Source organism: Vipera berus (genome assembly GCF_964194415.1).
Source record: "Vipera berus genome assembly, chromosome: 6".
In the NCBI taxonomy this organism is placed as follows: Eukaryota; Metazoa; Chordata; class Lepidosauria; order Squamata; family Viperidae; genus Vipera; species Vipera berus.
In genome coordinates this window covers 59,892,590-59,902,945 of record NC_138208.1, presented here as the reverse complement: position 1 = coordinate 59,902,945, position 10,356 = coordinate 59,892,590, and the positions used below count along the sequence as shown (strand labels likewise).

Below are 10,356 nucleotides of genomic sequence, written 5' to 3'. Positions count from 1 at the left end.
GGTAGGAGAGTAAAGAGATACCGTCCAGGGTGTGAGTCATCCCTGAGAATCTTCCTCACTCTTCCAAGGCAACGGGCCCTGGCGATGTCATACAGTGGTGTCAGGGAACAGCCCACAATGTCTTGTGCTGTGCTCACTACCCTCTGTAATACTTTCCTATCTGCAGCTGTCAGACCAGCATACCAAACCACAATACCATACGAGAGGACGCTCTCTATAGTAGACCGGTAAAAGAGGGTCATTAGCTGTTGTTCTACCCTGTTCTTCCGCAAGACCCTAAGAAAGTGAAGCCTCTGTTGGGCCTTTCTAGCCACCTGAGTTGTGTTAACTTTCCAGGTCAGATCTTCACAGAGGTAGACTCCCAGAAATTTAAAGGAGGAAACTCTCTCTACAAGTGGGGCAGGTTCCTCCTTTTTTCTCCAGAAGATAGAAGTATTTCAGTATTTGAGGGGCTGCCCCAAAGAAGAGGGGGTCAACTTATTCTCCAAAGCACCTGAAGGGAGGACAAGAAACAATGGATGGAAACTAATCAAGGAGAGAAGCAACCTGCAATTAAGGTGTGAGGACAGTGAGGACAATTAACCGGTGGAACAATCTGCCTCCAGAAATTGTGGGTGCTACAACACTGGAGGTTTTTAAGAAGAGAGTGGACAACCAGAATTGTGGGGTTGGAAGGGACCTTGGAGGTCTTCTAGTCCAACCCCCTGCTCAAGCAGGAGACCCTAGACCATTCTAGACAAGTGGCTGTCCAGTCTCTTCTTAAAAAACTGGGTTCTAAAGATCTTGGGCCTTGTCATCTAAAGGCTTTCAAGAAGAGATTGGATATCCCTTTCAATTCATCGAAGAGAGGCATGGTCTTCGTAGGATTGTGTCGGAAAACTCACTTCTAAAGAAAAGCAAAAGTGGGTTTACTTTTATTGAGCAAACCCCCAAAAATACACTTGGGTCCCCAAAAGGACAGCTAAGACCTCCAGTATTTTGTGAGCTTCATAGAGACTTCATCCAATCTTCAGGAAGATCTCAAGCTGGATGGATTATGTACGGGGAAGGGTGGCCTTTTCTCCTTAGAGGAGAGATTGGAATGTGTAGGCGTTCGTTAAGTTTTGCCCCACCTGTGCAACCCATTTTACAATCTGCCTAAGGGATGAAATTTCAAAATCAAAGAGATTGCAAGAGAAAGCACAGAAAGACTGTAACAGATTCGCAATTGGCCAACAGGATTTCACAAACCATCAATCATAGAAGGCCAAAGGAAATAAAAGTAAAGAACATGAGGCTGTCAGATTTCTAGAACCATTCTAGAAACTGAATGATCCTTTTGAGACTACTCCTCGTCCCGGGGAACTCCATTGGCCCAAGGCCTATCAGTAAGCAGATCCCATGGAATCCATCCTTCAGATGATGCCAGGTGACCGCCACCCCATTCTCTTCCAGCCGCTTTTTGTAGAGCAGGCTGTCATCTCAGAAAACGTCGTATTCACAAGTCAGAAGGAAAGTCTCTGGAAACTGCCGGATGACGGCATCTTCGGCCAGGAGTGGAGAAAAGCTGGGTTCTAAAGTTCTCTCATATATTCTGAAAAGGTTTTCTGAAAATGGACTGGGTACAAACGGCATGTAACCCCGGACTTTAAACTCCAGGGGAATATGGTCCAGGCTGATCCATTTCTGGTACTTCGCCCTGAGCTCCTGGGATAAGTGGGCATTGGCCATAACGCCATCCAGGTGGATGTTCCTTCCAGTGGGATAAAGTATGGCGAATTTGATGGCGTGTCTCTTGAATAAAAGGGGCACTGAGTGGTTTTGCTAGTAAGAAGGCAGATTGAAATCCAGGGTTTGGAAGAAAGGGTAGAGGAGCATGTGGGCCCTGACCCATGGTAGGTCCTTCCGTGACACCAGCTGTTCAGAAATGGCGGCCACAATGGTACCTCCACTGCTGTCTCCACCCAGCATGATCCGTTGTGGGTCCACCCTGTAGTTCTGCGCATTCTTCAAAAAGTGCAAGACGGCAGTGTAGCAGATGAGCTGTTGAGCTGGGTAAGGATGCTCTGGTGCTAAGGGATACCTAAACCAACATTGAGTGAAAAAGAAATCTTTCAAAGGCATTGGGGTTCCTCTTGTTCCTATTATTATTATTATTATTATTATTATTATTATTATTATTATTATTATTATTATTATTGTTGTTGTTGTTGTTGTTGTTGTTGTTGTTGTTGTTGTTGTTGTTATTATTTTACATTTAATTTTCAATTCAATTCACAGTTTGGGACTGGTAAAAACACTTCAAGTCCTAACCAAGAATATTGGTATATTGGAGGTAGTTATCCTTTGAGAGCTATATGCAACAAAATCTCATTTTAATTTATTAATGTACATTTAAAGTGACAATAAAGTTATTATTCTATCCTATCCTATCCTATCCTATCCTATCCTATCCTATCCTATCCTATCCTATCCTATCCTATCCTATCCTATCCTATTCTATTCATTTATTCCTATCCTATCCTATCCTATCCTATCCTATCCTATCCTATCCTATCCTATCCTATCCTATCCTATCCTATCCTATCCTATCCTATCCTATCCTATCCTATCCTATCCTATTAAGAGCTTTTAAGGTAATGTCTGAGTATATAGGCAATATATTATTGTTGTTGTTATTGTTATTATTATTGATATATTATAGCTGCCCCACCCTGAAAAGATTGGACAGTCTGCAACACCCAATACAGGCACTCCTCGACTTACGACTTGCACAATTGATCACAAAATGTCTGTAATTAAGTGAGACATTTGTTAAGTGAGTTTTGCCCTGTTTTACGACCTTTCTTGATGCTGTTGTTAAACGAATCACTGCAGCGGGTAAGCTAGTCACCCAGTTGTTAAGTGAATCTGGCTCCCCCCATGGACGTGGCTGGTCAGACAGTCACCCAAAGGGGCTCGCGTGACATACCCCTCCCCCGGGGGACACCGCGACCGTCATTATCTATCAATTAGTTGCCAAGCATCCAAATTTTGATTACAGAAATGCTGCAATTGTCGTTAAGTGGGAAAAGCGGTCCTAAGTCCCTTTTTTTCAGAGCCAGGGTCTATTTGAATGGTCCCTAAATGAACTGTTGTAAGTTGTGTATCATTGTGGGTTCCTTGTGTATTGTCCTTGTCTTAGCAGACTGTCCAGAGAGAGAGAGAGAGAGAGAAGTTACAGGAGTTTTAATAATAATGAAGATGATGATGATGATGTTGGAAGGGACCTTGGAGGTCATCTAGTCCAACCCCATTTTGATCTATATTTTCAAATATTACTACAGAGTTTCCAAAGTTGCTCTTTGTGTTAACTGTCACTTTGAGTTATTGATTGCCTTCTCCAAGGAAAAGTCATTATCTTGAGAGCCCTGACTTCCAATTCAAGGATGATCAACTCTTCCAAAACAAACAGACACATACACATACACACCACAGGCAGAGGGAGAGGGAGGGACAAAGGGAGAGAGAGAGAGGGAGAGGGAGAGGGAAAGAGAGAGAGGGAGAGAAAGAGGGAGGGAGGGAGAGAGAGAGAGAGAGAGAGGACTCCAAGCCCCTTTGATGTCTTATTGTGATGCAACTTAGATTTTGCACATCGCTAGAGCTGGGTTGTATCATGAACAAATGTAATAGGTTTCCCGTGTCAAAAATTAACCTGAGCTCCCTTACCCAATGCAGACGATCACAGTGGCACTTTCCTGGGCAAAGAAGCGGCACAGCCTTTGGTGACTTTCTGGAAAACCACAAAAAGAATAAGAGATAATAGAATAGAGCTGGAAGGGACCTTGGAGGTCTTCTAGTCCAGCCCCCTGCTCAAGCAAGAATTGATCTTCAGATGAGAAAGTGCCACTTGTCTCAGGCCTAACTTGTAGGGTTTTTTTAATCTGAATCCACCCATTCCCCACCCCCCTTGGGTCCTTGGCAAATATTTCACTGTCCCTTTTGTAAATTAGTCAATTTCAGGCAGTCTCCGACTTAACGACCACAAGGGAGCCCCACATTTCTGTCACTCAGCAAGACGTTTGTTGAGTGAGTTTTAGCCCCTTTCTTGCCTCAGTTGTTAAGTGAAACATGGCAGCCATTAAGTTAGTCCCATGGCTGTTATGGGAACCTGGCTTTTCCCCCTCTGAAGATCGCAAAAGGGGATCATGTGACCCCTCCCGGGACCCTGCAACCATCATAAGTATGATTCAGTTGCCAAGTGTTTGCATTTTGGTGGTGGAAAGATGATTAAGTGTGGGAAAACGGCCCTAAGTCCCTTTTTTCAGTGCCATTGTAACTTTGAATGGTCACTAAATGAACCATCGTTAAGTGGAGGACTAGGTGTATTTGGAGAACTTACTAAGGCTTCCAACTACCCCTCCTCCTCCGTGAATCCACACAAGCCCTCGTCGGTTCTCAACCCTTGATGATTTGGATGAGTAGACCCTGACAGGCACCGTGTCGAAAAGCACCTCCTTGATGATCAAGTCAGATGCCCCCACTGGGGATATTCCATTTATTATGAACCTCAAAACATCCACTTCATGGCAGATGCCAAGTGTCTCCAGAATCTCACCCTGTTCGGTGCAAAAGTTGAGAAAGACACCAAAAGCATGGAAAGAGTCAGACCAGTGCTATCAAAAGCGAGTTCAATCAGAATAAGAGCCGGAAGGGACCTTGGAGGTCTTCTAGTCCAAGCCCCTGCTCAAGAAGGAGACCCTAGACTATTCCAGACAGGTGGCTGTGCAGTCTCTTCTTAACCCCCCCCCAGTGATGGAGCCCCCACAACTTCTGAAGGCAAGTTACTCCACTGAATAGTTGATCTGGGATTATAGAGTAATAGAGTTGGAAGGGACCTTGGAGGTCTTCTAGTCAAAGAGGAGATCCTATAGCAGACAAATAGCTGTCCAGTCTCTTCTTGAAAACCTGCATTGATGAAGCTCCCACAACCTCTGGTGGGAAGTTGTTCCACCAGGTCATTGTTCTTACTGTTAGGAAATCTCTCCTTAATCTCAGGTTGCTTCTCTCCTTGATTAGTTTCCGTCCATTGTTTCTTGTCTTGCCTTCTGGTGCTTTGGAAAATAAGTTGAACCCCTCTTCTTTGTGCGGGTCAACTTATTTTCCAGAGCACCAGAAGGCAGGACAAGAAACAATGAATGGAAACTAATCAAGGAGAGAAGCAACCTGGAATTAAGGAGAAACTTCCTAACAGTGAGAAGAATTAACCAGTGGAACTACTTGCCTCCAGAAGTTGTGTATGCGTCATCAGTAGATGTTTTTAATAAGAGATTGGACAGCCACCTGTCTGAAATGCTATAGAGTCTCCTGCTTGAGCAATGTGTTGGGCTAGAAGACCTCCAAGGTCCCTTCCAGCTCCTATTCCTATTCCTATTCCTATTCCTATTCCTATTCCTATTCCTATTCCTATTCCATTCCATTCCATTCCATTCCATTCCATTCCATTCCATTCCATTCCATTCTATTCTATTCTATTCTATTCTATTCTATTCTATTCTATTCTATTCTATTCTATTCTATTCTATTCTATTCTATTCTATTCTGCATTCTAATTCTAATTCTAATTCTAATTTCTATTCTATTCTATTCTATTCTATTCTATTCTATTCTATTCTATTCTATTCTATTCTATTCTATTCTATTCTGCATTCTAATTCTATTCTATTCTATTCTATTCTATTCTATTCTATTCTATTCTATTCTATTCTATTCTATTCTATTCTATTCTATTCTATTCTATTCTTTCTATTCCATTCTATTTTATTCTATTCCATTCCATTCCATTCCATTCCATTCCATTCCATTCCATTCCATTCCATTTATTCTATTCTATTCTATTCTATTCTATTCTATTCTATTCTATTCTATTCTATTCTATTCTATTCTATTCTATTCTATTCTATTCTATTCTATTCTATTCTATTCTATTCTATTCTATTCTATTCTATTGATTATTTCTATTCCTATTCTATTCCATTATTTAATTCTATTCTATTCTATTCTATTCTATTCTATTCTATTCTATTCTATTCTATTCTATTCTATTCTATTCTATTCTATTCTATTCTATTCATTATTTGTATTCCTATTCTATTCTATTCTATTCTGTTCTGTTCTGTTCTATTAAATTCTATTCTACGCTACTCTGCTCTGCTCTACTCTACTCTATTCCTATTCCTATTCCTATTCCTATTCCTATTCCATTATTCTATTCTATTCTATTCTATTCTATTCTATTCTATTCTATTCTATTCTATTCTATTCTATTCTATTCTATTCTATTCTATTCTACTCTACTCTACTCTACTCTACTCTACTCTACTCTACTCTACTCTACTCCACTCCACTCCACTCCACTCCACTCCATTCCATTTTCAAGATCTCTCCAGGGGCACTTTGAAGGCACACCAAGCAGGGAGCAGAGCATGCATAGCTTAAGGTGTGGAGGGGAACATTGCAAGGAGACAACCGTATCAGAACGAGAAAGGGAGAAGTTGATCCCAAGCAATTTAAAAAAAACCCCAACAAAAACTGAACATTGGCTTTCCTATAACTTCTGCTGACCAAATTGCTATTCTCCGCAGGACTGTGCTGGCCAGGAAAACCCACTGAAAGCAAAGCTAGAATCCAAGGACAGAGGCTTACCCGTCTCAAAAATATCCTCATGAACAAATAAGTGAAGCACAGTTTTCTCCCTTGGCTGATTTCGGGTGGGATATGTATCATGGTGAAATCTTGGTAGATGAGCCAGCCGAGGACTGAAAACGGGACCAAAATGCAGAAGGAAAATGTCAGCATCCACTCTGCTTGGACTAACATAATTCCCAGGCTGGAAAGGTCCTGAGATGGGATTTTTTTTCTTTTTAATTATCTGGTAATCTGGTCAAAGGAAATTGCAGCTCCAGCTCCCTTCTTTGTGTTTTTTTTTCTCAGTCTGCGAGATCTGTGTGTTGCCACGACATAGTTCTTTTAACGGTAGGACACAGGTGTGCCTTCTTTTGTATCCTTTCCATCCTGTATTTGATGCGATTGTGCAACGCACGTTCAAAAATTGAAACAGGTCTCTTTCCAAATCCTTCCCTGATTGAGGATTACGTCAATCCACATTTGTGTTCCTTGCATCATCAGATTAGATGGGATATACTGATTTATTGTTCTTAATTATGGACTATAGAACCACATAATGTTTCCAGGTGAGCTATTGGGAACAATTTTCCTTAAAATAGAATTTGCTTGACAGGGATTTTGAGATGAAAACAGGTTCCACAAGGGTTCGTGCCAAACGGAATTGGCCCTTTGAATTGTAATTTGGGGCAGAGGATCAGAGTAAGATCAAAGGCAGGGCTCTGAATGCAACTCTGTCATTTCTTGATAATGAGACATTTGTAGGGTTTCATCACATACTTTGGAAGAGGAAGCTGAGTATAATACATATATGCAAATAGAATAGAATAGAGTAGAGTAGAACAGAACAGAACAGAAAACAGAACAGAGCAGAGCAGAACAGAACAGAACAGAACAGAACAGAACAGAACAGAACAGAACAGAATAGAATAGAATAGAATAGAATAGAATAGAATAAATAATGAGGAATAGAATAGAATAGGAGAATAAATAGAATATAGAATATAGAACAGAGTTGCTTCAGTTGAACCATCATCCAATGTGCTCTCCAGGGACCCCTTCATTCCTTCCAAGCCTGGGAAAATTTATCTCACAAGACAGCCAAGAAATCAATCTGGCAATTTCCTATACAGGAAAGCCCTTTGGTGGATGCAGGAAGTATTGCACACTGCCAAAAGAAACAAAGATTCTGCAAGATAGGAAATTTTGTGAAGAGTATTAAAAAGCCTAAGGCGGTAACACAAGGTGCCTGCAGGTTTTGGTGATGTGCTTGTTGTGGCTTGGCACTGAAGAATAAAACGGAATGGAATTAGAATAGAAATGCAGAATAAAATACAGAATAGAATAGAATTAGAATAGAATAGAAATGCAGAATAAAATACAGAATAGAACAGAATTAGAATAAAATAGGAATGCAGAATGCCATTCATGGGATCAAAATTCAGATGCTTGTCAAGGGGCTCATATTTACAACGGTCACAGTGTCCCGGGCTCACGTGATCCCTTTTTGTGACCTTCTGACCAGCAAAGTCCATGGGGGAAGCCAGGTTCACTTAACGACTGTGTTGCTTAACTTATCAACTGCAGAGTGATTCCCTGAATGACTGTGGCAAGAAAGCTGGTAAAAGGGGGTGACGCTCACTTAACAAACCGCCTTCAATTAATCCCACAGTTGTTTAAGTGAATCCCTTTGGACTTTGCTGGTCACAAAAGGGGGGTATTGCATGACCTCGGGACCCTGCAACCATCATAAATATAGGGCTCAACTGTTGTGGTCATAAATTGAGGAGTAGCTGACTCCTACTCTTACTCTTGGGACTGCTTTTTGCTTCCTTTCCTACTCCTAGTGGCATTGCTTCAAATTCGGTTTACCTGCTCTGCTTTTTCTGAAATTGATCGGGACCCTGAAACTTTTCCTTCGGGACCCCCTTTGCAGGGAATTCCACAAACTCCCCCCTCCTCCTGCCCCCCCAGCCAGCAGAGGAGACCTCCCCCCTGCTGACAACCAGCCTGCCCTCCAGGGAGGGGTTTTCATGGCCCACCCCGGACCCACCCAGCCCCTGGGTGCAAAAGTCCCTACAGCTGTGACTTCTCCTCCTCCACCTGGGTATGCATGAAGAGCGGCCACCACCAAGATGTGAGTCCCTCTGTGGGTCTGGGGGCTGCTTTTGGGGGGGGCTTCCAGCTTTTGCAGCCAGGGGACAGCCGGCAGGAGCTGGGAAGTTGTGGGAAGTTTGGACGCCGCATTTGCAACCAGGTGCCCACTGCTTTACTTGGGTGCCCACCCCTCTCAGGGGCCCCGGGGGAGAAGGGGAGCCAAGCCAGCTGGGGCCTTGGGCGAGGGGAGGCATGGGCAAGGCCATAAGAGAGGCCAAGTCTGCTGGGTGGGCAGGGAGAAAACTGGGCAGGATGGAAATGAGACTTTGGGCCAGGCTTTCTTTGCTCGACTTCACTTTGGACCAAAAATTCAGACTGACTCCGGATCTCTTGCAACCTGATGGCGCTTCCCCCCCAAAAGGGCTGGGTTTGCAATGGGTTGCAAAAAAAGCCCTGGGGCAATGCCCATTTCCGGGACAGGTGGAGCTCTGACTGACTCTATGTTTCGGTTCCCTTAGGGACGCAGCTGAGTCCTGAGCCACTTTGGGGAGGGGTGTGGGGGTGTGTGGGGGTGTGTGGACTATGAGCGTGTGCTGGGTGTAGCCCCAGGTTGTGGTTTGTTCTAGTTGGTTAGACTCTAGGAGGTTTTACCTGGCAAACCAGGATAGCTGCAGGCTGGAATTGGGGTTCAATTCAGAATGGAGCTGGAAGGGACCTTTGAGGTCTTGTAGACCAACCCTCTGCTCAAGCAGGAGACCCTAGACCATTTCAATCAATCAGAATAGAGCTGAAAGGGACCCTGGAGGTCTTCTAGTCCAGCCCCCAGCTCAAGCAGGAGACCCAGATCATTTCAATCAATCCAAATAAGAGCTGGAAGGGACCTTTGAGGTCTTGTAGACCAACAAGCAGGAGACCCTAGAGAAAAGAAGGACTAGAGGGACATGATAGCATTTGAGAGGCTGCCACAAAGTGGAGGAGGTCAGCTTACTTTCCAAAGCACCAGAGGGCAGGACAAGAAACAATGGATGGAAACTAATCAAGGAGAGAAGACTTCCAGTTTTGACGCTGTGGCAGTACGGACACAGGGAAGCAGGGCTCTGCCTCCTGTGCCCAATTTCTTCCTGCTGGGCCCCCTGAAAAGGGCCTGAAGAGATGACGAAACAAGAGGGGATCCTTGTAGATTACAGGAAGACAGTGGTCAACCTGCTTGATCCAAGGAAGCCCTCAGAACCGACAGGGGAAAGACTGGCTGCACCCATGCAGCCAGTCGGAAGCTGCTAACTTCTGGAGAAAAAAAGCGGTGTTTAACAAGCATGAGTAACATGTTTGAATCTGGATGAGATTATTTTCCTTCCTCTATGATTTTAAAACCTGTTCTTGGAAAAATAAAAACGATCTGAAAGCAAGGAAACTCCCAGAACTAAAGGAAGGTTTGTTTTTTTCCTTTTTCACCCTCTCTCCCAGAATAAAAGTGGCAGTTTAAGCTTTCTTGGGGGAAAATAGACACAATAGAAAGAAAAAAGTTATAATATCCCCTTTTTTAACCTTTCTTGCAGAGTATCGGAGCAAAACCTAAAGAAAAAAACCCTTTTTTGATTGGAAAATTACAAAACGGAT

At 43.2% G+C, this 10,356-nt stretch overlaps 1 pseudogene across 1 annotated transcript; it reads right to left on the bottom strand.

Annotated features, from left to right (window-relative positions):
• Positions 1 to 1,287: 1,287 nt before the first annotated feature.
• LOC308669761 (arylacetamide deacetylase-like 4) lies at positions 1,288 to 6,744 on the bottom strand (annotated as a pseudogene). The gene is made up of 4 exons: positions 6,664 to 6,744; positions 4,361 to 4,577; positions 3,688 to 3,751; positions 1,288 to 2,062 (listed from the first exon to the last, which is right to left on the bottom strand). The product of its transcript is annotated as an arylacetamide deacetylase-like 4 (transcript).
• Positions 6,745 to 10,356: the final 3,612 nt, after the last annotated feature.